The 27,134-nt window shown below is 56.3% G+C and overlaps 1 long non-coding RNA gene across 1 annotated transcript; it reads right to left on the reverse strand.

The window, feature by feature from the left end:
* Window positions 1–9,812: 9,812 nt before the first annotated feature.
* LOC137459597 (uncharacterized) lies at window positions 9,813–12,029 on the reverse strand. The gene is made up of 5 exons (XR_010992411.1): window positions 11,288–12,029; window positions 11,081–11,211; window positions 10,715–10,956; window positions 10,335–10,603; window positions 9,813–10,054 (listed from the first exon to the last, which is right to left on the reverse strand). It is a non-coding gene; the product is annotated as an uncharacterized lncRNA (long non-coding RNA).
* Window positions 12,030–27,134: the final 15,105 nt, after the last annotated feature.

A 27,134-nucleotide genomic window follows, 5' to 3' on the forward strand; every position in this document is an offset into this window, starting at 1 on the left:
CCCCCAGTCCATTTCAATTCTGGCCAGCATTGCACCATTTGATCATTTCATTTCACAGAGCCCCCAGTCCATTTCATTTCAGGCCAGCATTGCACCATTTGATCATTTCATTTCAGAGAGCCCCCAGTCCATTTCATTTCAGGCCAGCATTGCACCATTTGATCATTTCATTTCAGAGAGCCCCCAGTCCATTTCATTTCAGGCCAGCATTGCACCATTTGATCATTTCATTTCAGAGAGCCCCCACTCCGTTTCATTTCTGGCCAGCATTGCACCATTTGATCATTTCATTTCAGAGAGCCCCCAGTCCATTTCATTTCAGGCCAGCATTGCACCATTTGATCATTTCATTTCAGAGAGCCCCCAGTCCATTTCATTTCAGGCCAGCATTGCACCATTTGATCATTTCATTGCAGAGAGCCCCCACACCGTTTCATTTCTGGCCAGCATTGCACCATTTGATCATTTCATTTCAGAGAGCCCCCATACCGTTTCATTTCAGGCCAGCATTGCACCATTTGATCATTTCATTTCAGAGAGCCCCCAGTCCATTTCATTTCAGGCCAGCATTGCACCATTTGATCATTTCATTGCAGAGAGCCCCCACACCATTTCATTTCTGGCCAGCATTGCACCATTTGATCATTTCATTTCAGAGAGCCCCCATACCGTTTCATTTCAGGCCAGCATTGCACCATTTGATCATTTCATTGCAGAGAGCCCCCACACCGTTTCATTTCTGGCCAGCATTGCACCATTTGATCATTTCATTTCAGAGAGCCCCCATACCGTTTCATTTCAGGCCAGCATTGCACCATTTGATCATTTCATTTCACAGAGCCCCCACTCCGTTTCATTTCTGGCCAGCATTGCACCATTTCATCATTTCATTTCAGAGAGCCCCCATACCGTTTCATTTCTGGCCAGCATTGCACCATTTGATCATTTCATTTCAGAGAGCCCCCATACCGTTTCATTTCTGGCCAGCATTGCACCATTTGATCATTTCATTTCAGAGAGCCCCCAGTCCATTTCAATTCTGGCCAGCATTGCACCATTTGATCATTTCATTTCAGAGAGCCCCCATACCGTTTCATTTCAGGCCAGCATTGCACCATTTGATCATTTCATTTCAGAGAGCCCCCATACCGTTTCATTTCAGGCCAGCATTGCACCATTTGATCATTTCATTTCACAGAGCCCCCACTCCGTTTCATTTCTGGCCAGCATTGCACCATTTCATCATTTCATTTCAGAGAGCCCCCATACCGTTTCATTTCAGGCCAGCATTGCACCATTTGATCATTTCATTTCAGAGAGCCCCCAGTCCATTTCATTTCAGGCCAGCATTGCACCATTTGATCATTTCATTGCAGAGAGCCCCCACACCGTTTCATTTCTGGCCAGCATTGCACCATTTGATCATTTCATTTCAGAGAGCCCCCAGTCCATTTCATTTCAGGCCAGCATTGCACCATTTGATCATTTCATTTCACAGAGCCCCCATACCGTTTCATTTCAGGCCAGCATTGCACCATTTGATCATTTCATTTCACAGAGCCCCCACTCCGTTTCATTTCAGGCCAGCATTGCACCATTTGATCATTTCATTGCAGAGAGCCCCCACACCGTTTCATTTCTGGCCAGCATTGCACCATTTGATCATTTCATTTCAGAGAGCCCCCATACCGTTTCATTTCAGGCCAGCATTGCACCATTTGATCATTTCATTTCACAGAGCCCCCATACCGTTTCATTTCAGGCCAGCATTGCACCATTTGATCATTTCATTTCACAGAGCCCCCACTCCGTTTCATTTCAGGCCAGCATTGCACCATTTGATCATTTCATTGCAGAGAGCCCCCACACCGTTTCATTTCTGGCCAGCATTGCACCATTTGATCATTTCATTTCAGAGAGCCCCCATACCGTTTCATTTCAGGCCAGCATTGCACCATTTGATCATTTCATTTCAGAGAGCCCCCAGTCCATTTCATTTCAGGCCAGCATTGCACCATTTGATCATTTCATTTCACAGAGCCCCCATACCGTTTCATTTCAGGCCAGCATTGCACCATTTGATCATTTCATTTCACAGAGCCCCCACTCCGTTTCATTTCAGGCCAGCATTGCACCATTTGATCATTTAATTTCAGAGAGCCCCCAGTCCATTTCAATTCTGGCCAGCATTGCACCATTTGATCATTTCATTTCAGAGAGCCCCCACTCCGTTTCATTTCAGGCCAGCATTGCACCATTTGATCATTTCATTTCAGAGAGCCCCCATACCGTTTCATTTCTGGCCAGCATTGCACCATTTCATCATTTCATTTCAGAGAGCCCCCATACCGTTTCATTTCAGGCCAGCATTGCACCATTTGATCATTTCATTTCAGAGAGCCCCCATACCGTTTCATTTCTGGCCAGCATTGCACCATTTCATCATTTCATTTCAGAGAGCCCCCATACCGTTTCATTTCAGGCCAGCATTGCACCATTTGATCATTTCATTTCAGAGAGCCCCCACTCCGTTTCATTTCTGGCCAGCATTGCACCATTTCATCATTTCATTTCAGAGAGCCCCCATACCGTTTCATTTCTGGCCAGCATTGCACCATTTGATCATTTCATTTCAGAGAGCCCCCATACCGTTTCATTTCTGGCCAGCATTGCACCATTTGATCATTTCATTTCAGAGAGCCCCCAGTCCATTTCAATTCTGGCCAGCATTGCACCATTTGATCATTTCATTTCAGAGAGCCCCCATACCGTTTCATTTCAGGCCAGCATTGCACCATTTGATCATTTCATTTCAGAGAGCCCCCAGTCCATTTCATTTCAGGCCAGCATTGCACCATTTGATCATTTCATTTCAGAGAGCCCCCACTCCGTTTCATTTCTGGCCAGCATTGCACCATTTGATCATTTCATTTCAGAGAGCCCCCAGTCCATTTCATTTCAGGCCAGCATTGCACCATTTGATCATTTCATTTCAGAGAGCCCCCACTCCGTTTCATTTCTGGCCAGCATTGCACCATTTGATCATTTCATTTCAGAGAGCCCCCAGTCCATTTCAATTCTGGCCAGCATTGCACCATTTGATCATTTCATTTCACAGAGCCCCCAGTCCATTTCATTTCAGGCCAGCATTGCACCATTTGATCATTTCATTTCAGAGAGCCCCCAGTCCATTTCATTTCAGGCCAGCATTGCACCATTTGATCATTTCATTTCAGAGAGCCCCCAGTCCATTTCATTTCAGGCCAGCATTGCACCATTTGATCATTTCATTTCAGAGAGCCCCCACTCCGTTTCATTTCTGGCCAGCATTGCACCATTTGATCATTTCATTTCAGAGAGCCCCCAGTCCATTTCAATTCTGGCCAGCATTGCACCATTTGATCATTTCATTTCAGAGAGCCCCCAGTCCATTTCATTTCAGGCCAGCATTGCACCATTTGATCATTTCATTTCAGAGAGCCCCCATACCGTTTCATTTCAGGCCAGCATTGCACCATTTGATCATTTAATTTCAGAGAGCCCCCAGTCCATTTCAATTCTGGCCAGCATTGCACCATTTGATCATTTCATTTCAGAGAGCCCCTATACCGTTTCATTTCAGGCCAGCATTGCACCATTTGATCATTTCATTTCAGAGAGCCCCCAGTCCATTTCATTTCAGGCCAGCATTGCACCATTTGATCATTTCATTTCAGAGAGCCCCCATACCGTTTCATTTCAGGCCAGCATTGCACCATTTGATCATTTCATTGCAGAGAGCCCCCACACCGTTTCATTTCTGGCCAGCATTGCACCATTTGATCATTTCATTTCAGAGAGCCCCCATACCGTTTCATTTCAGGCCAGCATTGCACCATTTGATCATTTCATTTCACAGAGCCCCCACTCCGTTTCATTTCTGGCCAGCATTGCACCATTTCATCATTTCATTTCAGAGAGCCCCCAGTCCATTTCATTTCAGGCCAGCATTGCACCATTTGATCATTTCATTTCAGAGAGCCCCCATACCGTTTCATTTCTGGCCAGCATTGCACCATTTGATCATTTCATTTCAGAGAGCCCCCATACCGTTTCATTTCAGGCCAGCATTGCACCATTTGATCATTTCATTTCAGAGAGCCCCCAGTCCATTTCATTTCAGGCCAGCATTGCACCATTTGATCATTTCATTGCAGAGAGCCCCCACACCGTTTCATTTCTGGCCAGCATTGCACCATTTGATCATTTCATTTCAGAGAGCCCCCATACCGTTTCATTTCAGGCCAGCATTGCACCATTTGATCATTTCATTTCACAGAGCCCCCACTCCGTTTCATTTCTGGCCAGCATTGCACCATTTCATCATTTCATTTCAGAGAGCCCCCAGTCCATTTCATTTCAGGCCAGCATTGCACCATTTGATCATTTCATTTCAGAGAGCCCCCATACCGTTTCATTTCTGGCCAGCATTGCACCATTTGATCATTTCATTTCAGAGAGCCCCCAGTCCATTTCAATTCTGGCCAGCATTGCACCATTTGATCATTTCATTTCAGAGAGCCCCCATACCGTTTCATTTCAGGCCAGCATTGCACCATTTGATCATTTCATTTCAGAGAGCCCCCAGTCCATTTCATTTCAGGCCAGCATTGCACCATTTGATCATTTCATTGCAGAGAGCCCCCATACCGTTTCATTTCAGGCCAGCATTGCACCATTTGATCATTTCATTTCAGAGAGCCCCCATACCGTTTCATTTCTGGCCAGCATTGCACCATTTGATCATTTCATTTCAGAGAGCCCCCATACCGTTTCATTTCTGGCCAGCATTGCACCATTTGATCATTTCATTTCAGAGAGCCCCCAGTCCATTTCATTTCAGGCCAGCATTGCACCATTTGATCATTTCATTGCAGAGAGCCCCCACACCGTTTCATTTCTGGCCAGCATTGCACCATTTGATCATTTCATTTCAGAGAGCCCCCATACCGTTTCATTTCAGGCCAGCATTGCACCATTTGATCATTTCATTTCACAGAGCCCCCACTCCGTTTCATTTCTGGCCAGCATTGCACCATTTCATCATTTCATTTCAGAGAGCCCCCAGTCCATTTCATTTCAGGCCAGCATTGCACCATTTGATCATTTCATTTCAGAGAGCCCCCATACCGTTTCATTTCAGGCCAGCATTGCACCATTTGATCATTTCATTTCAGAGAGCCCCCATACCGTTTCATTTCAGGCCAGCATTGCACCATTTGATCATTTCATTTCAGAGAGCCCCCACACCGTTTCATTTCTGGCCAGCATTGCACCATTTGATCATTTCATTTCAGAGAGCCCCCATACCGTTTCATTTCAGGCCAGCATTGCACCATTTGATCATTTCATTTCACAGAGCCCCCACTCCGTTTCATTTCTGGCCAGCATTGCACCATTTCATCATTTCATTTCAGAGAGCCCCCATACCGTTTCATTTCAGGCCAGCATTGCACCATTTGATCATTTCATTTCAGAGAGCCCCCACTCCGTTTCATTTCTGGCCAGCATTGCACCATTTGATCATTTCATTTCAGAGAGCCCCCATACCGTTTCAATTCTGGCCAGCATTGCACCATTTGATCATTTCATTTCAGAGAGCCCCCATACCGTTTCATTTCAGGCCAGCATTGCACCATTTGATCATTTCATTTCACAGAGCACCCATACTGTTTCATTTCAGGCCAGCATTGCACCATTTGATCATTTCATTTCACAGAGCACCCATACTGTTTCATTTCAGGCCAGCATTGCACCATTTGATCATTTCATTTCACAGAGCACCCATACTGTTTCATTTCAGGCCAGCATTGCACCATTTGATCATTTCATTTCACAGAGCACCCATACTGTTTCATTTCAGGCCAGCATTGCACCATTTGATCATTTCATTTCACAGAGCACCCATACTGTTTCATTTCAGGCCAGCATTGCACCATTTGATCATTTCATTTCACAGAGCACCCATACTGTTTCATTTCAGGCCAGCATTGCACCATTTGATCATTTCATTTCAGAGAGCCCCCACTCCGTTTCATTTCTGGCCAGCATTGCACCATTTAATCATTTCATTTCAGAGAGCCCCCACTCCATTTCAATTCTGGCCAGCATTGCACCATTTGATCATTTCATTTCAGAGAGCCCCCATACCGTTTCAATTCTGGCCAGCATTGCACCATTTGATCATTTCATTTCAGAGAGCCCCCAGTCCATTTCATTTCAGGCCAGCATTGCACCATTTGATCATTTCATTTCAGAGAGCCCCCATACCATTTCATTTCAGGCCAGCATTGCACCATTTGATCATTTCATTTCACAGAGCACCCATACTGTTTCATTTCAGGCCAGCATTGCACCATTTGATCATTTCATTCCAGAGAGCCCCCAGTCCATTTCATTTCAGGCCAGCATTGCACCATTTGATCATTTCATTTCACAGAGCCCCCAGTCCATTTCATTTCAGGCCAGCATTGCACCATTTGATCATTTCATTTCAGAGAGCCCCCATACTGTTTCATTTCTGGCCAGCATTGCACCATTTGATCATTTCATTTCAGAGAGCCCCCACACCGTTTCATTTCTGGCCAGCATTGCACCATTTGATCATTTCATTTCAGAGAGCCCCCATACCGTTTCATTTCAGGCCAGCATTGCACCATTTGATCATTTCATTTCACAGAGCCCCCACTCCGTTTCATTTCTGGCCAGCATTGCACCATTTCATCATTTCATTTCAGAGAGCCCCCAGTCCATTTCATTTCAGGCCAGCATTGCACCATTTGATCATTTCATTTCAGAGAGCCCCCATACCGTTTCATTTCTGGCCAGCATTGCACCATTTGATCATTTCATTTCAGAGAGCCCCCATACCATTTCATTTCAGGCCAGCATTGCACCATTTGATCATTTCATTTCAGAGAGCCCCCATACCATTTCATTTCAGGCCAGCATTGCACCATTTGATCATTTCATTTCAGAGAGCCCCCAGTCCATTTCATTTCAGGCCAGCATTGCACCATTTGATCATTTCATTTCAGAGAGCCCCCAGTCCATTTCAATTCTGGCCAGCATTGCACCATTTGATCATTTCATTTCAGAGAGGCCCCAGTCCATTTCATTTCAGGCCAGCATTGCACCCTTTGATCATTTCATTTCACAGAGCCCCCAGTCCATTTCATTTCTGGCCAGCATTGCACCATTTGATCATTTCATTTCACAGAGCCCCCAGTCCATTTCATTTCAGGCCAGCATTGCACCATTTGATCATTTCATTTCAGAGAGCCCCCAGTCCATTTCATTTCTGGCCAGCATTGCACCATTTGACCATTTCATTTCAGAGCGCCCCCATACTGTTTAAATTCTGGCCAGCATTGCACCATTTGATCATTTCATTTCAGAGAGCCCCCAGTCCATTTCATTTCAGGCCAGCATTGCACCATTTAATCATTTCATTTCAGAGAACCCCCAGTCCATTTCAATTCTGGCCAGCATTGCACCATTTGATCATTTCATTTCAGAGCCCCCACACTCCATTTCAATTCTGGCCAGCATTGCACCATTTGATCATTTCATTTCAGGCCAGCATTGCACCATTTGATCATTTCATTTCAGAGAGGCCCCATACCGTTTCATTTCAGGCCAGCATTGCACCATTTGATCATTTCATTTTAGAGAGCCCCCATACCGTTTCATTTCTGGCCAGCATTGCACCATTTGATCATTTCATTTCAGAGAGCCCCACTCCGTTTCATTTCTGGCCAGCATTGCACCATTTCACCTGGTCTCATTTCAGAGAGCCCCCATACCGTTTCATTTCAGGCCTGCATTGCACCATTTGATCATTTCATTTCAGAGAGCCCCCAGTCCATTTCATTTCTGGCCAGCATTGCACCATTTCACCTGGTCTCATTTCAGAGAGCCCCTACACCGTTTCATTTCAGGCCAGCATTGCACCATTTCACCTGGTCTCATTTCAGAGAGCCCCCACACCATTTCAATTCTGGCCAGCATTGCACCTTTTGATCATTTCATTTCAGAGAGCCCCCAGTCCATTTCATTTCAGGCCAGCATTGCACCATTTCACCTGGTCTCATTTCAGAGAGCCCCCATACTGTTTCATTTCAGGCCAGCATTGCACCATTTCACCTGGTCTCATTTCAGAGAGCCCCACACCAGTTCATTTCAGGCCAGCATTGCACCATTTCACCTGGTCTCATTTCAGAGAGCCCCCACATCGTTTCATTTCAGGCCAGCATTGCACCATTTCACCTCTTGTCATTTCAGAGGGCCCCCACACCACTTCATTTCAGGCCAGCATTGCAACATTTCACCTCTTGTCAGTCCAGAGAGCCCCCACAACCAGTTCATTTCAGGCCAGCATTGCTCCATTTCACCTGGTCTCATTTCAGAGAGCCCCACACCACTTCATTTCAGGCCAGCATTGCACCATTTCACCTGGTCTGATTTCAGAGAGCCCCACACCATTTCATTTCAGGCCAGCATTGCAACGTTTCGTCTTTTCGTTTCAGAGAGCCCCGCGTCGTTTCGTCAACAGAAAATCCTGCTAAAAATACCTGCTTTTTCTGTGGATAGTCAAGAGTATTACCAATTGCTACATAAGAAGCTTTGCAATTGCCCCCGTTGGATCTGTCCTGTTAAATACCAAGGCTTCCGTAATGTAAAAACGAATTCCAAATACGGTAACGCACGGCTTGAAAACATCTATGAAATGTGTAACGATTGCTCAGGAACGGGGGGTCTTCCTTTGTGCCGCGAGGGTCGTCGCTTTGCTTTGGGCTTTTTTACGTCATCTGGGATTTTTTGGCTCCTTAGTTTACATGCCGATAGGAACCGTTTTCCCCCTCGCCCGCCGATTGCGCAACACATACCCTACGACTGAAAACCGACTGAAAAAATAAAACAACTGTTTACATCGACAGGAAAGAATGGGATCGATTGCTAAGTAGATACTTCGCAGCCGCCGAGCCGAGCCGCGCCGAGCCGAGCCGCGCCGAGCCGAGCCGCGCCGAGCCGAGCCGCGCCGAGCCGAGCCGCGCCGAGCCGAGCCCAGCCGCGCCGAGCCCAGCCGCCGAGCCGAGCCCAGCCGCCGAGCCGAGCCGCGCCGCCGAGCCGAGCCGCGCCGCCGAGCCGAGCCGCGCCGCCGAGCCGAGCCGCGCCGCCGAGCCGAGCCGCGCCGCCGAGCCGAGCCGCGCCGCCGAGCCGAGCCGCGCCGCCGAGCCGAGCCGCGCCGCCGAGCCGAGCCGCGCCGCCGAGCCGAGCCGCGCCGCCGAGCCGAGCCGCGCCGCCGAGCCGAGCCGCGCCGCCGAGCCGAGCCGCGCCGCCGAGCCGAGCCGCGCCGCCGAGCCGAGCCGCGCCGCCGAGCCGAGCCGCGCCGCCGAGCCGAGCCGCGCCGCCGAGCCGAGCCGCGCCGCCGAGCCGAGCCGCGCCGCCGAGCCGAGCCGCGCCGCCGAGCCGAGCCGCGCCGCCGAGCCGAGCCGCGCCGCCGAGCCGAGCCGCGCCGCCGAGCCGAGCCGCGCCGCCGAGCCGAGCCGCGCCGCCGAGCCGAGCCGCGCCGCCGAGCCGAGCCGCGCCGCCGAGCCGAGCCGAGCCGCCCTTTTAGGGGAAGAAAACCCTCTCGTTTGCCTGAGAGCGCCGAGGCGACTCGCCCCGAGACTATAAATCCAACTACAATCCTCTCCTCTCTATAGACATATTCAGGAATGGTATTCATTGCGACGGTAAAGAGGCTCTGAAGTTACCCCCCCCCCCACCGGATCTCCTCTCTGAGATGCAAGTGATGCCGGAACGGAAAAGCGATTTGCGCGTAGAGCAAAGCCAATTTTGGCAACGTACCTACCAAAGGGGAATCGATTGAAAGCGGCGGACTTACGCTGAGCGGTCGGGGGGGCGTCTCTTGCCGCCGCGCGTGGGAAGCGCCCCGCCGGCCTCCGCTCGGCAGGTTTTCCGTTCCGAGAAAAACCAACCCGACGCCGAAACCGGTGAGTGTTCAAAAACCCTACAACGCAAAGGAAAATCCGTGAGCTGTTGTGTACTAGAGATACGCACTGTAAGTTTACGTCTTTCAGAACCCCATGCAGCGCATTTCAAAGCCTCTTTTCAGACAAATTAATACCAGACTGCTGCGCCTAGTTAAACAGCAGAGCTATGAAGTTGCAAGAGAGGGGTGTCAGGGTTAGCTGGCCTCTTAGGGATTTTAATCCCCTCCGAGAACGTGCAAGCGTTTCAAACGAGCTGCTACGTAAGAACCCCCGAGAGCGGCAGAGGCTGGCGCTTACCTGGAAGGGAGCCCGAGGAAACCGGGAAGAATCTGAGCGAGGAGCTGAGCCCCGCCAAGCCCCCAACGTGCCGGTTCCTTCCGCCTCGCCTCGGGGAGCCCCGCGCCGGTTCCGTCCGGTTCCGTTCGCCTCGGTTCGCCTCTCCTCGTCTCGGGGGGCCCCGCGGGTGAGCTGCCGCGGGGAGTTTGAGTCGCCGCCGGCTGAGGCGAGGAAAAATCTTTTCCTTCGCTGAAAGCGCTATGCCGACTCACCCTAAAACTGAAACTTTCCTGTTTACATGGATAGTAAAGAAGAGGGTCAATTGCTATATGAAAACCTTTGCAGTCTCCCCCATTGGAATGCTTAGTGGAACCCCCTGGTTCCACCCCGAGGGCTCTTACCTGTGGCAGCGATTTGCCTTTCTCCCTTGTGGGACGCCCCCTTAGGGCTTACACATTACCCCTTTCCCTTGCCAGCAGTCCTTTTCCTGCCTGAAGGCTCTTGTCTCTTCCTGGGGTGATCTGACTGAGTTAAAAGAGCTCTGCCTGAGAAGCCTCTAAGGGGGCGCCCGGAGAGGTCCTGCGCCTCGGCGGGCCCCGCGGCCCGACGGAGAGGGGTCCCGCCGCGGTCCTCGGAAACCGATCTGGGGGAAAAGACGAACGCCACGGCTCGGGTAACTGCCGGAGTTCTATAGGGCTCGCTACAGCCCTGGACGGCTGTGGGATCTCTCCTAAAGGTCTTGGAGCCGAGCGGTTTCACAAACTCACCTTACTTCTGTGAAAGAGGAGGTTGGACTATTTCCCAGAAGTCTGCTGCACGTTTTCCTGGTTTCTGCAGATAGTTTTCCTCCTTTTCTTACCAGCGACTTATGTGAAGTCTTAGGGCTTTTAATCCCCTCCTAGGACATTCAGGCGTATCGAACCTTCAGAGCACCTACACGGGAACCGCGGACAGCGACAGAGGCTGGCACTAACCTGGTGCGGAGCTCAGCCGGACGAAGGGAACCCACGGAAGCTAAAGGAAGACGAGCTGAGAGCAGACCTCGGCGGAGCCGGCTGGCGCCCGGGGGAGCCGAGCCCCGGCGCGCCTGGTGAGAGGCAGCCCGGCTGGGCGGAGCCGCCGTCTGTTCGGGGGAAGGAAATCCTCCGGCTTCACAGAGAGCCGAGCCGACTCGCCCTAAGACTGCCAATCTCTCCTGTTCATATAGGTAGTCAGGACTGGCACTAAGTGCCAGGTAACAAGGCTCTGAACTCACCCCCGCTGCGTCTCTTCCGTTACACACAAAGGCTGCTAGCAGGTAGAAGCCGATTGCAAGCAGAGCAAAGCAGTTTGAAAACAGAACTACGAAATGGGTCTCAAGGAATTAAAGAGGGGGAACCCTCCTCAGTGTGTGTTGGGGGGGGGGATCCTTTGTTTCTTTTGCCTTTATTCTTTGTCCTGAGGTTTCTTTGGGTTTTGGTCTCTTTAATTTGAATGGAAGTAACCTCTGAGGAGAGCCCAGCGAAGCCTCCCCCCACACACAGGGGTGAGAATCCCCTACCTGGTCAGTGCTGCCCCCGCTCTTAAGGGGCCTGCTAGCATCTAAGGTGGATCTGGGGGTATCAAAGGGGAATTCGGGCACACAGAGAGGTATATGGGGAGGCTCTGGAGGGGCTCCAAAAGGACCTTTCAGTTGGATCCAACTGAGGCCACCGCCACCAAGCCACGCCCCCCAAACTGAGGCCGCCGCCAAGCCAGCCCCTCCACCCACCCAAACACATAGGCCGCTGGCAAGACAAGCAACCCCCCCCCCCCCCCCCCAGCAACAGTAGCTGCCGCCAAGCCAGCCAAACCCCCACCCCAGCAACAGAAGCTGCCGCCGCCAAGCCGGCCACCCCCCAACCCCCCCCAAACCACAGAGGGCGCCACCACCAAGCCAGCCACCCCCAACCCCCACCCAATAACAGAGGCCGCCGCCAAACCAGCCACGCATCCCACCCACCCCAGTCACAACAGAGGCCGCCGCCACCAAGCCAGTCCCCCCCCCCCCCAACAGAGGCCACCGCCGCCAAGCCAGCCCCCCCCAACCACAGAGGCCACCGCCGCCAAGCCAGCCCCCCCCCAAACCACAGAGGCCACCGCCGCCAAGCCAAGCCAGCCCCCCCCCACGGCCCACCCAGTAACAGAGGCCGCTGCCAAAAAGCCAGCCACCCCCCACACACCCAAAAACATGGGCTGCCGCCAAATCAGCCACCACCCCTATCCCCCACCCAACAACAGAGGCCGCTGCCAAGGAGCCACGCATCCCACTCCCCGCCCAACAGAGGCCGCTGCTGCCAAGCCAGCCAAACCCCCAACCAACAAAAAATGCTGCTGCCACCAGGCAGCCAGCCCACCACCCCATAACAGAGGCCGCTGCTGCCAAGCCAGCCACCCCCCCACCCACCCAACGCCAACAGAGGCCACCGCCAAAAAGCCAGACACCACCCCCAACCACATAGGCCGCCGCTGCCAAGACAGCCACCCCCCCACTCCCCCACCCAATAACAGAGGCTGCCGCCAAACCAGCCACGCATCCCACCCCTCCCACCCAATAACAGAGGCCACCACCGCCAAGCCAGACACCCCCCCACTCCACCACCCAATAACAGGGGCCGCCACCAAGCCAAGCCAGCCCCCACCCCACGGCCCACCCAGTAACAGAGGCCACTGCCAAAAAGCCAGCCACCCCCCCTACCCACCCACAACCGAGGCCACCGCCAAAAAGCCAGCCACCCCCCCAACCAACCACAGACGCTGCTGCCGCCAAGCCAGCCAACCCCCCCCCACCCCAGCAACAGAAGCTGCCACTGCCGCACCAGCCACCCCTCAACCCCCCCAAACCACAGAGGGCACCGCCACCACGCCAGCCACCCCCCCAACCCCCACCCAATAACAGATGCTGACACCAAACCAGCCACGCATCCCACCCACCCCTGTCACAACAGAGGCCGCCACCGCGCCAGCCACAGCCCCCCCACCCAGCCACATAGGCCGCCGCCAAGACAAGCAACCACCCCATACCCCCCAGCAACAGAAGCTGCCGCCAAGCCAGCGACGCATCCCACCCCAGCAACAGAAGCTGCCGCCACCAAGCCGGCCATCCCCTAACCCCCCCAAAAAACAGAGGCCGCTGCCACCAAGCCAGCAAATTGCCCCACACCCCCCAGCAACAGAAGCTGCCGCCGCCAAGCCGGCCATCCACTAACCCCCCCAAAAACCAGAGGGCGCCACCACCACGCCAGCCACCCCCCCAACCCCCACCCAATAACAGAGGCCGCCGCCAAACCAGCCACGCATCCCACCCACCCCAGTCACAGAGGCCGCCGCCACCAAGCCAGTCCCCCCACACCCAACACAGGCCACCACCGCCAAGCCAGCCCCCCCCCCCCCCAACCACAGAGGGCACAGCCACCAAGCCAAGCCAGCATCCCCCCACGGCCCACCCAGTAACAGAGGCCGCCGCCAAAAAGCCAGCCACCCCACACACACCCAAAAACATGGGCTGCCACCAAACCAGCCAACACCCCTACCCCGTACCCAACAACAGAGGCCGCTGCCAAGGCAGCCACGCATCCCACCCCCCGCCCAACAGAGGCCGCGGCTGCCAAGCCAGCCAAACCCCCAACCAACAACAGACGCTGCCGCCGCCAAGGCAGCCGGCCCACCACCCCATAACAGAGGCCGTCGCTGCAAAGCCAGCCACCCCCCCACCCACCCAACACCAACAGAGGCTGCCGCCAAAAAGCCAGCCACCCCCCCCAACCACAGAGGACGCTGCCGCCAAGCCAGCAAATCCCCTCATGCCCCCCAGCAACAGAAGCTGCCGCCAAGCCAGCCAACCCCCCCTCCCCAGCAACAGAAGCGGACGCTGCCAAGCCAGGCAGCCCCCAAGCCCCCCAAAACACAGAGGCCGCCGCCACCAAGTCAGCCACAGCCCCCCCACCCAACCACATAGGCCGCCGCCGCCAAGACAGACACCCCCCCACTCCCCCACACCCCCAACCAATAACAGGGGCCGCCGCCAAGCCAAGCCAGCCCCCCCCCACGGCCCACCCAGTAACAGAGGCCACTGCCAAAAAGCCAGCCACCCCCCTACCCACCCACAACCAACAGAGGCCGCCGCCAAAAAGCCAGCCACCCCCCCAACCAACCACATAGGCCGCTGCCGCCAAGCCAGCCAACCCCCACACCACCCCAGCAACAGAAGCTGCCGTTGCTGCACCAGCCACCCCTCAACCCCCCCAAACCACAGAGGGCGCTGCCACCACGCCAGCCACCCCCCCAACCCCCACCCAATAACAGAGGCCGCCACCAAACCAGCCACGCATCCCACCCACCCCAGTCACAGCAGAGGCCGCCGCCACCAAGCCAGACACAGCCCCCCCACCCAGCCACACAGGCCGCCGCCAAGACAAGCAACCACCCCATGCCCCCCAGCAACAGAAGCTGCCGTCGCCAAGCTGGCCACCCCCCACCCCCCCCAAAAAACAGAGGCCACTGACAAGCCAGCCACGCATCCCACCCACCCCAGTCACAACAGAGGCCGCTGCTGCCAAGCCAGCCACCCCCCAGCCCCGCAACAGAAGCTGCCGCCACCAAGCCGGCCATCCCCTAACCCCCCCAAAAAACAGAGGCCGCTGCCACCAAGCCAGCAAATTGCCCCACACCCCCCAGCAACAGAAGCTGCCGCCGCCAAGCCGGCCACCCACTAACCCCCCCAAAAAACAGAGGGCGCTGCCACCAAGCCTGCCCCCCAAACTCCCACCCAATAACAATGGCCGCCGCCAAACCAGCCACGCATCCCACCCACCCACCCCAGTCACAACAGAGGCCACCGCCACCAAGCCAAGCCAGCACCCCCCCACGGCCCACCCAGTAACAGAGGCAACCGCCAAAAAGCCAGCCACCCCACACACACCCAAAAACATGGGCTGCCACCAAACCAGCCAACACCCCTACCCCCCACCCAACAACAGAGGCCGCTGCCAAGGCAGCCACGCATCCCACCCCCCGCCCAACAGAGGCCGCCGCTGCCAAGCCAGCCAAACCCCCAACCAACAACAGACGCTGCCGCCGCCAAGGCAGCCTGCCCACCACCCCATAACAGAGGCCGTCGCTGCAAAGCCAGCCACCCCCCCACCCACCCAACGCCAACAGAGGCCGCCGCCAAAAAGCCAGCCACCCCCCCAACCACAGAGGACGCTGCCGCCAAGCCAGCAAATCCCCTCATGCCCCCCAGCAACAGAAGCTGCCGCCGCCGCGCCAGCCACCCCCCAACCCCCCCAAACCACAGAGGACGCCGCCACCATGCCAGCCACCCCCCCAACCCCCACCCAATAACAGAGGCCGCCACCAAACCAGCCACGCATCCCACCCACCCCAGTCACAACAGAGGCCGCTGCCACCAAGCCAGTCCCCCCCCCTCCCAACACAGGCCACCGCCGCCAAGCCAGCCCCCCCCCCAACCACAAAGGCCACAGCCACCAAGCCAAGCCAGCCCCCCCCACAGCCCACCCAGTAACAGAGGCTGCCGCCAAAAAGCCAGCCACCCCACACACACCCAAACACATGGGCTGCCACCAAACCAGCCAACACTCCTACCCCCCACCCAACAACAGAGGCCGCTGCCAAGGCAGCCACGCATCCCACCCCCCGCCCAACAGAGGCTGCCGCTGCCAAGCCAGCCAAACCCCCAACCAACAAGACACTGCCGCCGCCAAGGCAGCCTGCCCACCACCCCATAACAGAGGCCGTCGCTGCAAAGCCAGCCACCCCCCCACCCACCCAACGCCAACAGAGGCCACCGCCAAAAAGCCAGCCACCCCCCCAACCACAGAGGACGCTGCCGCCAAGCCAGCAAATCCCCTCATGCCCCCCAGCAACAGAAGCTGCCGCCGCCGCGCCAGCCACCCCTCAACCCCCCCAAACTACAGAGGCCGCCACCAAGCCAGCCACAGCCCCCCCCACCTAGCCACATAGGCCGCCACCAAGACAAGCAACCACCCCATGCCCCCCAGCAACAGAAGCTGCCGCCAAGCCAGCGACGCATCCCACCCCAGCAACAGAAGCTGCCTTCGCCAAGCTGGCCACCCCCCACACCCCCCAAAACACAGAGGCGGCTGACAAGCCAGCCACGCATCCCACCCACCCCAGTCACAACAGAGGCCGCCGCTGCCAAGCCAGCCACCCCCCAGCCCTGCAACAGAAGCTGCCGCCACCAAGCCAGCCACCCCCTAACCCCCCCAAAAACCAGAGGGCGCTGCCACCAAGCCTACCCCCACCCAATAACAGAGGCCACCGCCAAAAAGCCAGCCACACCCCCACACCCAAAAACATGGGCTGCCGCCAAACCAGCCAACACCCCTACCCCACACACACAACAGAGGCCGCTGCCGAGGCAGCCACACATCCCACCCCCCACCCAACAGAGGCTGCCACTGCCATGCCAGCCAACCCCCCAAACAACAGACACTGCCACCACCAAGCCAGCCACCCCCCCACCCACCCAACACCAGAGACCGCCGCCAAAAAGCCAGCCACCCTCCCCAACCAACCACATAAGCCGCTGCCGCCAAGCCAGTCAACCCCCCCACCCCAGCAAGAGAAGCTGCCGCCCCCAAGCCAGGCGCCCCCAAAGCCCCCAAAAAAACAGAGGCCGCCGCCGCACCAGCGAATCCCCCCATACCCCCCAGCAACAGAAGCTGCTGCAGCCAGCCACCCCCCAACCCCCCCAAAAAATGGAGGGTGACGCCGCCAAGCCAGCGACCCCCCCATCCCCACCCAATAACAGAGGCCACCGCCAAACCAGCCACGCATCCCACCCCCCCAACCAATAACAGAGGCCACCGCCAGGCCAAGCCCCCCCCCCACACCCCACCCAATAACAGAAGCTGCCGCCAAAAAGCCAGCCACCCCCCCACACACACCCAAAAACATGGGCTGCCACCAAACCAGCCAACACCCCCCACCCAACAACAAAGGCTGTGGCCAAGCCAGCCACGCATCCCGCCCCCCACCCAACAGAAGCCGCCGCTGCCAAGCCGGCCAACCCCCCAACCAACAACAGACGCTGCTGCCGCCGCCAAGCCAGCCAACCCCCCCGCCCAATAACAGAGGCCGCCGCTGCCAAGCTGGCCAACCCCCCACACACACCAGAGGCTGCCAGCAAGCCAGCCCCCACTCCCCCCCCCCCAACTAACCCTAACCATCCAACTGAAGTGCCCCCAGGTGACCCTCCATTGGCTCCCACATGTCCCTGAATTCCTCTTTGATACCCCCCACACCCACCATAGATGCCCACAAACCCCCTGAAGTGGGGGGGGGACGCTGACCGGTCAGGGGGGGCATCTCCTCCGGGTGCGTGGGGAGCAACTCAGCTGGCCTCTCTTCAGAGGCCTTTCCATTCAAATTAAACAACTGAATATAAAACCAGTGGGGTCTCCTTTGTGTGTGTTGTGCGGTTTTAATTTGCCGCTCAGGGCCATTGGAAACCTTTTGGCGTACACGTTACTACTGCTCTGCAACCTCTGGAGGAACAGCATGGCTTTTCCTCCGCTACAATACCTCACGCTAATACTTACGTTTTGTCATGGGTTTCCGTCCCCTCCGGGAACGTTCGGGCAAGCAGTCCGCCGGCAGCGTTTGGGAGAGGCTGCCCCCGCCCCTCACTCGCCCGCTCCTCGGCTGTGTCGTCGCTGCAGCGATTTGACCCTTACCTGGGAGCTCAGAGCTTGGATGGTGTCGAGGCTGAGAATCTCTCTCCTGCTCCCCCCCTCCTCCCTCCCAACAGAGGGGGGAAAAAAAAAAAAGGAAAGGACCAAATCCAGCAAGAAATAATTTGGAGTCAGCTGGGAAGCAGAGAGTTTAGTAGAACACTCGCAAGCCCTCCACCCTGTCTTCAGAATGGGCGTTCACCCGCCACAAGCCACCCCTCCATTCCCCTCCCGCTCCCCTGTCACAGCCCTGTCATCCACTCTTGGCACGTGGTATTCGACTCCTCGAGGCGAGCCCCTGGTTATCCCGGCTCGTTCTCTCTCAGGGCAGTCTCTCTGGTGCTGGAACTGGGCAGGGATGTGGAGAAGAATCAGGAATCAGTCTGACTTTGAAAGGAAAAGAGGAAAAAAAAAAAATCAGGAACAGTCCATTGCTGCAGGGACAGCAGGAACAAGTACAGGTGGGATGACCCAGGAGCTCTGTGGGTTGCTGTGCAGTGCGTATGTTGAGTCCTGGACGCCAGGCTGGTGTTAAGCCAGGAGGGAAAGAGGTTAGACCGACTTCTAACTATTCGCACAGTGACTATAATGCATTGATGTGTGTTGCCCCCTCTGAGTTCATCCTCTCTCAGCCGGAGTCACATTCTGCTGCGGGATACGCTGAATGTCCCCAGTTTCCAACATGCTCCGCTAGGTGTGACCAAGCCTCTTGGCAGCAGCCGCCCCTGGGGTTGGTTTGCCCGGCGCTGGCAAGCCCTCCGCCCTGTTTTTGCAATGGTCTGTAACCCCCCCACAATTGCCCACCCCCACGTGGCATCGCGGTAGGAAAGACAGAGACAGCTGAGGGGCTGCCCTGCTTCTGATAGCCCCGACCCACGGACGCCCTTCTTGGTAGGGTTTGCGCCTTCGGGACGCAGCTGAGTTTTTGCTGCGCCTCTCTGTGAGAGCTGTTGCGTGGCTCTGCGTCTCCGAGCGTGTTCCCTGTTCCCCAGGATTTACTACGCCCCCATTGCCTTGCAGTCGGTGCATTTCTCCCTGGCCATCAACCAACCTCTAATGCCTGTTGCTCTCTAATTAAATCTTTCGATGGTTTCAGCTTTCTGAGCCTGTGTTCGTACGACTCCTGCTCAGGGCACCGCGAGAGAGACAAACCCTCCTTCTGTCCTGTGGTTCCGGGAAGGGTCCTGGCACTCGCAGGCAGGCACCAACGGGGTAGCGACTGTGAAGTGACATCAGCCTTGCTTGGTCGACCAAGTGGAAAGCAAAGAGTCAAACGGTAAGGAGTGGAGCAAAAAGCAAAGCTTAGCTCTCAGTTACTCACGTTGTAAAGCTGTGAGTAGGTTTCCCTGCACCCTAGAAAAACACTGCACAGGCATCTCATTTTTCTCTGGCATTCATTTAACTCGCAGAGCTGTGGGGGAGTTACTGGGAGACTTGGAAAGGCAGTGAGAGCACTAGGAAGGGAATTTGGAGTTACGGGGAGGAACACAAAGACGACAGGTGCCACGCTAGAAGAGCACTTACTGTTACCGGGAGAAGACCCCTCCTGACTCTTCCTGACTGCTGCTCGCCCCGGCCCTCCCGCTCGCTCGCTCGCCCCGGCCCGCCCGCCCGCTCGCCCCGGCCCGCCCGCCCGCTCGCTCGCTCGCTCGCCCCGGCCGGCCCGCCCGCCTGCCCGCCCGCTCGCTCGCCCCGGCCGGCCCGCTCGCCCCGGCCCGCCCGCTCGCCCGCCCCGGCCGGCCCGCCCGCCCGCTCGCCCCGGCCCCAGCCCCGGCCGGTAGTGCGCGAGTCCCCTGCCCCGTCGCGGCTCCCAAACGGTCCCGGCTCGGCTCCGGGAACCCCCCTGCAAGCAAAGCCAGAGTGCGGTCCTGCAGCTGCCAGAGGAAAGCCCCGGAGAGCTGTGGAGGCAGGCACTCACCTAGCACGGAGCGAGCAGGAACCCGATAGCCCCGGCGGGCCAGTGAGCGCCGTTTTAAAGCCGCCAGCCCCGTGCGCGCGAACAACCCTCGCTGCGACGCATGCGCTGAACCCATGGCAACGATCGCGACGCTATCGCCCTGGCGGGACTGGAGCCTCGCTGCGGCGCAGGAGTTGTACCCATGTCAGCGATCGAGTCAGGCTCTCTCTCCCTTTTCCCTTCTCCCCCTAACAACTTTCCAGCATTTCAAGCGTTCAGCGCGGTTCGCTGCAGCGCTGAGCGCCCTCGGGGCGGCACGCGCCGCGGCACGGCGGCGGTGCCGCCCGTGACGCACGCGGGGGCGGCCCTGAGCACTGCCCTGGGCGTGGGCAGCAGCTCGGCCCGGCCCCGTTCGGGATGTTTTGGCATTTAAATCGAAACCCTACACCGCGCGCAGGTAAAAGCCTCTGTTTATGATGGGTACGGCCGCAGGCTGTGCTTATAGCTCAAGCCCCTGTGTGACTTCATTACGATTCTCACAGCCTTTAAAACAGAGAGGGGAGACGGGGGGTCGTTTCCAAAGTTTTGTGACACAGCAGTCGCTCCAACTCCTCCCTCTCCAGCTGGAGAGGGTCTGCTCCACATCGCCTCTCACGGCACTGACGCTGTGAAATGTTCTGTGTTCCCCTCCGAGACTTGTCAGCGGTTTAGGGGGGTGCCCCCAGCCCTCACCTGCTCCTCTGCTGCAGCATCCCCCTGCCCCATGTCCGCCCAGAATCCCCCCGCTCCCTTTGATTCTCCCCCCAAAAGGCAGAATGTGAAGCAAACTGCCCGGCCAGCAGCTCGGTCCTTTCCTAGTCAGTTGTGTACACATCCCCTCTCCCCCCGAAGGGGAGCTCTGCTGCAGCAATGAAGGGGGGCAGGGAAGGGTCCCCCACAAACAGCTGCAGCTACTCCAGCCCCCGTGCTGCCGGCTGGTGGCTGCCCCACAGTGGGGAATGTGCCAGAGGTCGATGTCTCTCACACCCAGTTTGGGTTGGACCCCTGGGCAGCGATGCTCCACCCGAGGCCTCCATCGGAGGCCGCAGGCAGGTTCCTCGCTGCTGCCTTTGTGCCTCAGACGCAGCCGCCCTTGGATCCTCCTGAAGCCATGCAGCCTGCTGCGGTGCTCCGGTGCCCCACAGGCTACCCCGAAAGCTACTTCCTAGACTGACATGGAGCAGAAAGAGAGCAGAGTTTTCTCCTGCTAGGCACAGGAGACTCCCGTGTGGGAATGCATGCAGGGACCCCCCTGGTGCAGCAGGAATCATTTATTGGTGCAGCAGGAATCACTTACTGGTGCAGCAGGAATCATTTACTGGTGCAGCAGGAATCATTTATTGGTGCAACAGGAATCACTTACTAGTGCAGCAGGAATCATTTATTGGTGCAGCAGGAATCATTTATTGCTGCAGCAGGAATCACTTATTGGTGCAGCAGGAATCACTTACTGGTGCAGCAGGAATCATTTACTGGTGCAGCAGGAATCATTTATTGGTGCAGCAGGAATCACTTACTGGTGCAGCAGGAATCATTTATTGGTGCAGCAGGAATCATTTATTGCTGCAGCAGGAATCACTTATTGGTGCAGCAGGAGTCATTTATTGGTGCAGCAGGAATCACTTACTGGTGCAGCAGGAATCATTTATTGGTGCAGCAGGAATCATTTATTGCTGCAGCAGGAATCACTTACTGGTGCAGCAAGAATCATTTATTGGTGCAGCAGGAATCATTTATTGGTGCAGCAGGAATCATTTATTGCTGCAGCAGGAATCACTTATTGGTGCAGCAGGAATCACTTACTGGTGCAGCAGGAATCATTTACTGGTGCAGCAGGAATCATTTATTGCTGCAGCAGGAATCATTTATTGGTACAGAACAGGCAGTTTACAGAGGGGAAATCCAGCAGCCCGAGCACTTCCCTGGCACTCCTGCACCACTGCTGCTCTCTGAGTTTGCTCCATCGTTATCTTCATCCCGTATCAGGTTGATCTTCTCCAGCAGGGAGGCAAGCGTCCCCCTGCCTCACGCTTCAGGCTGTGTACTGCAGTCCGCTCTTTTTTATCACCAGGCCATCCTTCCAGTATCAGCAGCCTGTTGTTCTCCCTTGTCCTGAAACCCTCCTGGGACCCTTTCTGCTTTCCTACGCTCCCAGTGCCCTTCACCCCTCCCCCGGAGGCACTGCACAGAGCCGGCGCTCGGTCCCAGAGAGACTGTAGAGCACAGCTGGATGGAAGATGCACCGCAACACACCCAGCACTCCTTTCTCTGCAGGAACAAGCAACAACCTCTCGGCAAGACTCAAGATGCTTACACAAGTGGCTCCACGACGTGTCTCAGATCCATCTCACCTCATCACCTGACCTGTGGAGTCCTTGTGTGAGCCAGAAAGAGAACCAGCCTTGGCCAGGGAGAGCGAGAGCGTCTCTTTCCCCCCGGAGCGGACGGCGGCTTGCAGGCATCAGGGCTGCTCAGCAGCCTGCCAGGCGTCCAGGCCTGGGCTCTGAGAAGGAAAGGGGAAGGGAGAGGAGAAGAGGGGAAGGGAGGGGAGGGGAGGGGGCCTCAGGGATCGGCCAGTTCCAACCCCCCTGCCATGGGCAGGGATGCCTCACCCTGGATCGGGCTGCCCAGAGCCACCTCCAGCCTGGCCTCCAAATCGCCCAGGGGTGAGGCTACCACCACCTCCCTGGGCAACCTGTGCCAGAGCCTCACCACCCTGATGGGGAAGAGCTTCCTCCTGGCATCCAATCGGAACCTCCCCCCTTCTGGGTTTTGTTCCATGCCCCCCAGCCCTGTCACTCCCTGACACCCTTGAAGTCCCTCACCTGCCCCACTTCCCCTCTTCATCCCCTCAATCCATCGGCACCTGGGCTCAGCTGGAGTCTCCTCCCACCCCAGGTGTGGCCACCTGGCCCCTCCCACCCACTCCCCTATTTAATCCCCTCCCCCAGGAAGAGCAGCTCCCCTAGGATGAGCCTGCCTGGGCTGAGGATCCTCCTTGCATCCCTGGTGAGTGTCTCTGGTGCACGCTGAGTGATGGTGGTGGTGACAGAAGGTTGGGGTCCTGGCAGCCCCCTGGCTGTCAGGGCCAGGGGTGATGACCGCCCCAATCCCATCCAGGGGTGCTGGCTGGGGCTTCCTGCTGGGGCTGAGCTCCTCTGGGTGGTGTCCTGGCTGGTGAGGGCCTTGCCCCTGGTGCTGGGCTGGGGGCAGAAGTGGTGGTGGTGGTGATGGAGCAGGAGCTGTGATGCTAACCGCACGGCTCTGACCTGGAGGCCCCTGGAGTCTGCTCTCCTCCCTCCATAGCCCTCTGCTGCTGCTGTGCCTCATCTGCAGAGCCTCTCCTCCCCCTCACTGCCTCCCTCCAGAAAGAAGGGAAGGAGGGAACAGCCGTGAGGCAGATCTGGAACTGCTTCCCCTCACCTGTCAGCTCTGAGCAGGCAGCCCCCAGGAAGGGGTAGGGTGGGCAGGGAGAAGCACAATGCCGGCGAGAACAGCCAGGACAGGACTGCATCTCCCCCCCTGTGCTTCTGTTCAGGGGGGCAAATGCAGAGGGGGAAATAGTTCAGGCTGGCTGGGAAGCCTCTCTCACACCTCTGAAGAGGAGGAATCCCTGAGCAGAGAGACTGAGCAGGGAATCCCTGTCCTGAACACGCAGAAGCAGCACGAACCAGGCTGGGACGGGCCTTGGGGAGCGTCAGGTCCAACCTCCCACCCAGGGGAAGATGAAATAGGATGGGAAGAGAATTAATGAGGTTGGAAAAGGCCTCAGAGGTCCTCGAGTCCAACCTCCCACCCAGCCCCATCTGATCAACTCGACCATGGCACCAAGGGCCCCACCCAGGCCCCTCCTGGACATCTCCAGGGAGGGAGACTCCACCACACCCCCCTGGGCAGCACATCCCCAGGGCCAACCTCTCTTGCTGGGAAGAACTTCCTCCTCACCTCCAGCCTAAACCTCCCCTGGCACAGCTTGAGGCTGTGTCCTCTTGTTCTGGTGCTGGGTGCCTGGGAGGAGAGCCCAACCCCCACCTGGCTACGGCCTCCCTTCAGGTAGGTGTAGAGAGCAAGAAGGTCTCCCCTGAGCCTCCTCTTCTCCTGGCTAAGCAACCCCAGCTCCCTCAGCCTCTCCTCACAGGACTCTGTGCCCCAGCCCCCTGCCCAGGGCTCTGTGCCCCAGCCCCCTCCCCAGCCCTGCTGCCCTGCTCTGGACCCCTTCACCTGCACCCTGCTTACCGTGGCACCCCGCAGAAGGCTCTCTGGTGGAAGACTCCTGGGGGGATGGCTCCCAGCTGGTGAAGAGCATCTACAGCCCACACAGCTCCAGGCTTCTCAGGCTGTGCCTCTCTCTCTCCAGGAGTGAGGGCATCCTGTCCCCTAGGCAGGGAAGGAAACACAGCTGTGAAATCAGAGCAGTGGGGTCTGAGATCCCCAGGAGAACCCAAACTGAACCTTGGAGCTGGCCTCAGAGCTCCTCTGGGGGAAGCTGTCGCTGCTAGGAGCGCAGAGCCCCCCCGGCGCGGCTCAGCCCTCGGCCTCCTGGAGGCAGCACTCGCCGCTGCCCATCTGCAGTGCCGACCGTGACGCGCGGGGACAGCACTGAGCCACCAGGCGGCGGCACAGCTGCGCTGCTAACTGCTCGCGATGTGGCTGGGGGGGGCCCAGGGGGAGAGAGGGGTCCCGGGGGGGTCCCGGGGCTGCAGGGACGCCGAAAACCACAGTGAGACCTCCCCGAATCCTGCAGGACCCCAAAACCTCAAACCCCAGAGACCCCTAACCCTCACAGCCCCTCCCCAGCTCCTTTGGGACCCTCCAGAGGGCCCCCCCCAATTCCCCTTTCACGCCCCCGGGACCCCGGCGCCGGCATCCCCGGGAGCAGTGCCCATCCCACCTCCCCCCCTCTGCCCTCTCCCTTTTGAGGGTCCCTAAAGGACCGTGGGGGTCCTGAGGGGTCCCCAAGGGTCTGTCAGGGTCCTTGGCTGTCCGCAGGGTTCTGGGGGGGTCCGCAGGGTTCTGGGGGGGTCTGCAGGGGTCCCCTAGGGTCTGGAGGGATATGTGGGGGTCCCCAAGGGTCTGCAGGGGCCCGTAAGAGACCCCCGCGGACCCCTATGGACTCTTAAGGACCATTCCAGACCCCTGGGGACCCCCGCGGAGTCTGGCGGACCCCTGCAGACCCTTACGGACCTCCCAGAGCCCCCCCAGACCCAGCCCCTCCCCCCAATTCCCATCCCACCTTTTTCTGCCCTTCTGGGATCCCCTTCAGACCCTCCTGGGACCCCTCCCCAACCCTTAGGAGCCCCTCCTGGACCCCCTCAAACCCTTTTGACCCTCCCCCGCGCTCCCCCCCCAAAAACCATCCCCCTGGCCCTCCCCTCGCTGGGGTCCTCAGGGGTCCGCTGCAGCCAGCGAGCCAATGGGAGAACCCCAGGGGCTGCACCCCTGCCCCACCCCACGGGGACCCTGCCCCACGGATCCCCGCCCCCTAGCTCCTGGCCCTGCCCCCTAGCTCCTGGCCCCTCCCCTTCCTGCCCCCCGCCCCCCTCATTCACCGGCACCAGTTCGAGGCACTGGGAGCCGCTGGGAGGTACAGGGATGGGCTGGGAGGGGGATCAGGGGGACTGGGAGTGCTGGGAGGGGGACTGGGGGGGACTGGGAGCCCCTGGGGGGGTGGGGAGGGGGGACTGGGAGCACTGGTCCTAACCCCAACCCCCTAACCCCCTAAACCCTAACCCCTAACCCTCGGGTACTAACCCCACCCCCAAGCCCTGCCCCTAACCCCCCACCCTAACTCCCTAACCCCTAACCCCCTAACCGTTAACCCCAACCCCAACCCCCCCACCCTAACCCAACAGAATAGTTGCTTTTTTCAAAGTTTCATCCTACTTACTCCCTTACTTCAAAGAACTTACTTCTTTGTTAACTGCTTAATCTGTCAACGACTTAGATCTTACTAGTTCAAGTTTTCACACTTCACTCCTCTTACCAACAGAGATGACTTCATCAGGCCCAAATACGTCATACACAAGGATCAAGACACAATGATCTACAAACACAGCAAACCCTATCCTCACCACTGTCTTTTACAATATGCTTTAAAGGTATGTTACATCTTCTCTTGTCTAAGACGCTGAAAAATCCTAAGTTGTTTTATGTTAGCAAGATTCTCCTTGATCTATAAAGATAAAGCTGGCCAGGCTCCATCTCCATAAGTAAAGAAAAATCTTGCACGTAAACAGCAAAAGTGAAAAGGCTTCTTTGCCGGGTCAAAGGTGACATCTTGACTATTCACGGTTCTGCCCGGTATAAAATTGACCGTAACCTAACAATCCATCCTTACTCATCCTAACAATGCTGCTCTTTTGATACTTTGGTTTTGCTAAGGCACCGAGTCCTATAGATATTATCTTTGGCCTAATGTTGTTTGTTCTTCTTTCAAATTTCTCCTAGCTAAAACTTCCAGAATTCTTATATCCTCCATAAACTTTGTTAAATCACGCTTGAAACCGCACATGAAATGAAAGTTTGAGAATGTAGTATACTTTAGCCATTTTTTTGGGGGGGATGTAACACCTGAATTCTCCCTTGTTTTTTATAACCTAAAATGCAAATGTATTTTGTGTTATAATCAGACTAACTATTTAAAATTAATACAAACTGGTGAGTTAACATACAAGTCCATGACAACATATTCTCTAACCACACAACAATTAAGCAATTGTGATATTCAGTCCTAAGACACATAGCTTTATGGTACATTCTCCCGATTGATGCTTTTGACCTCAGATTATCGTAACAGACATTGTGACCTGTGTTAGGTAGGTCTGCTGATTTTCAGCTTCATGTGAAATGCTATTTGTCCCATCCTTGTGATTCTTGTGCTGTTGTTTGTTGAGATGATTGCGGTACTGCGTTGCAGAAGTGATGTTCCCGGGTGTTGACATGGGTTAGCTATTTTTTGCTGGCATTACTAAAACCTTAGTTATAAAATATGCATCCTTTTTGTTTTAATATATAATCCCTCTCTTAAAACGATTTTGAATACAAACAAAAAAAAAAATCTCATTCTATAATATCCCTATATCAAACTCTTATGCTAACACCAAAAATCTCTAAAGAACTGAAAGAACTATGTTAAAATTAAATTATCAAATC

This window comes from Melanerpes formicivorus, unplaced genomic scaffold (assembly GCF_026170545.1).
Source record: "Melanerpes formicivorus ecotype bairdi unplaced genomic scaffold, bMelFor1.0.p_v2 SCAF_380, whole genome shotgun sequence".
In the NCBI taxonomy this organism is placed as follows: domain Eukaryota; kingdom Metazoa; phylum Chordata; class Aves; order Piciformes; family Picidae; genus Melanerpes; species Melanerpes formicivorus.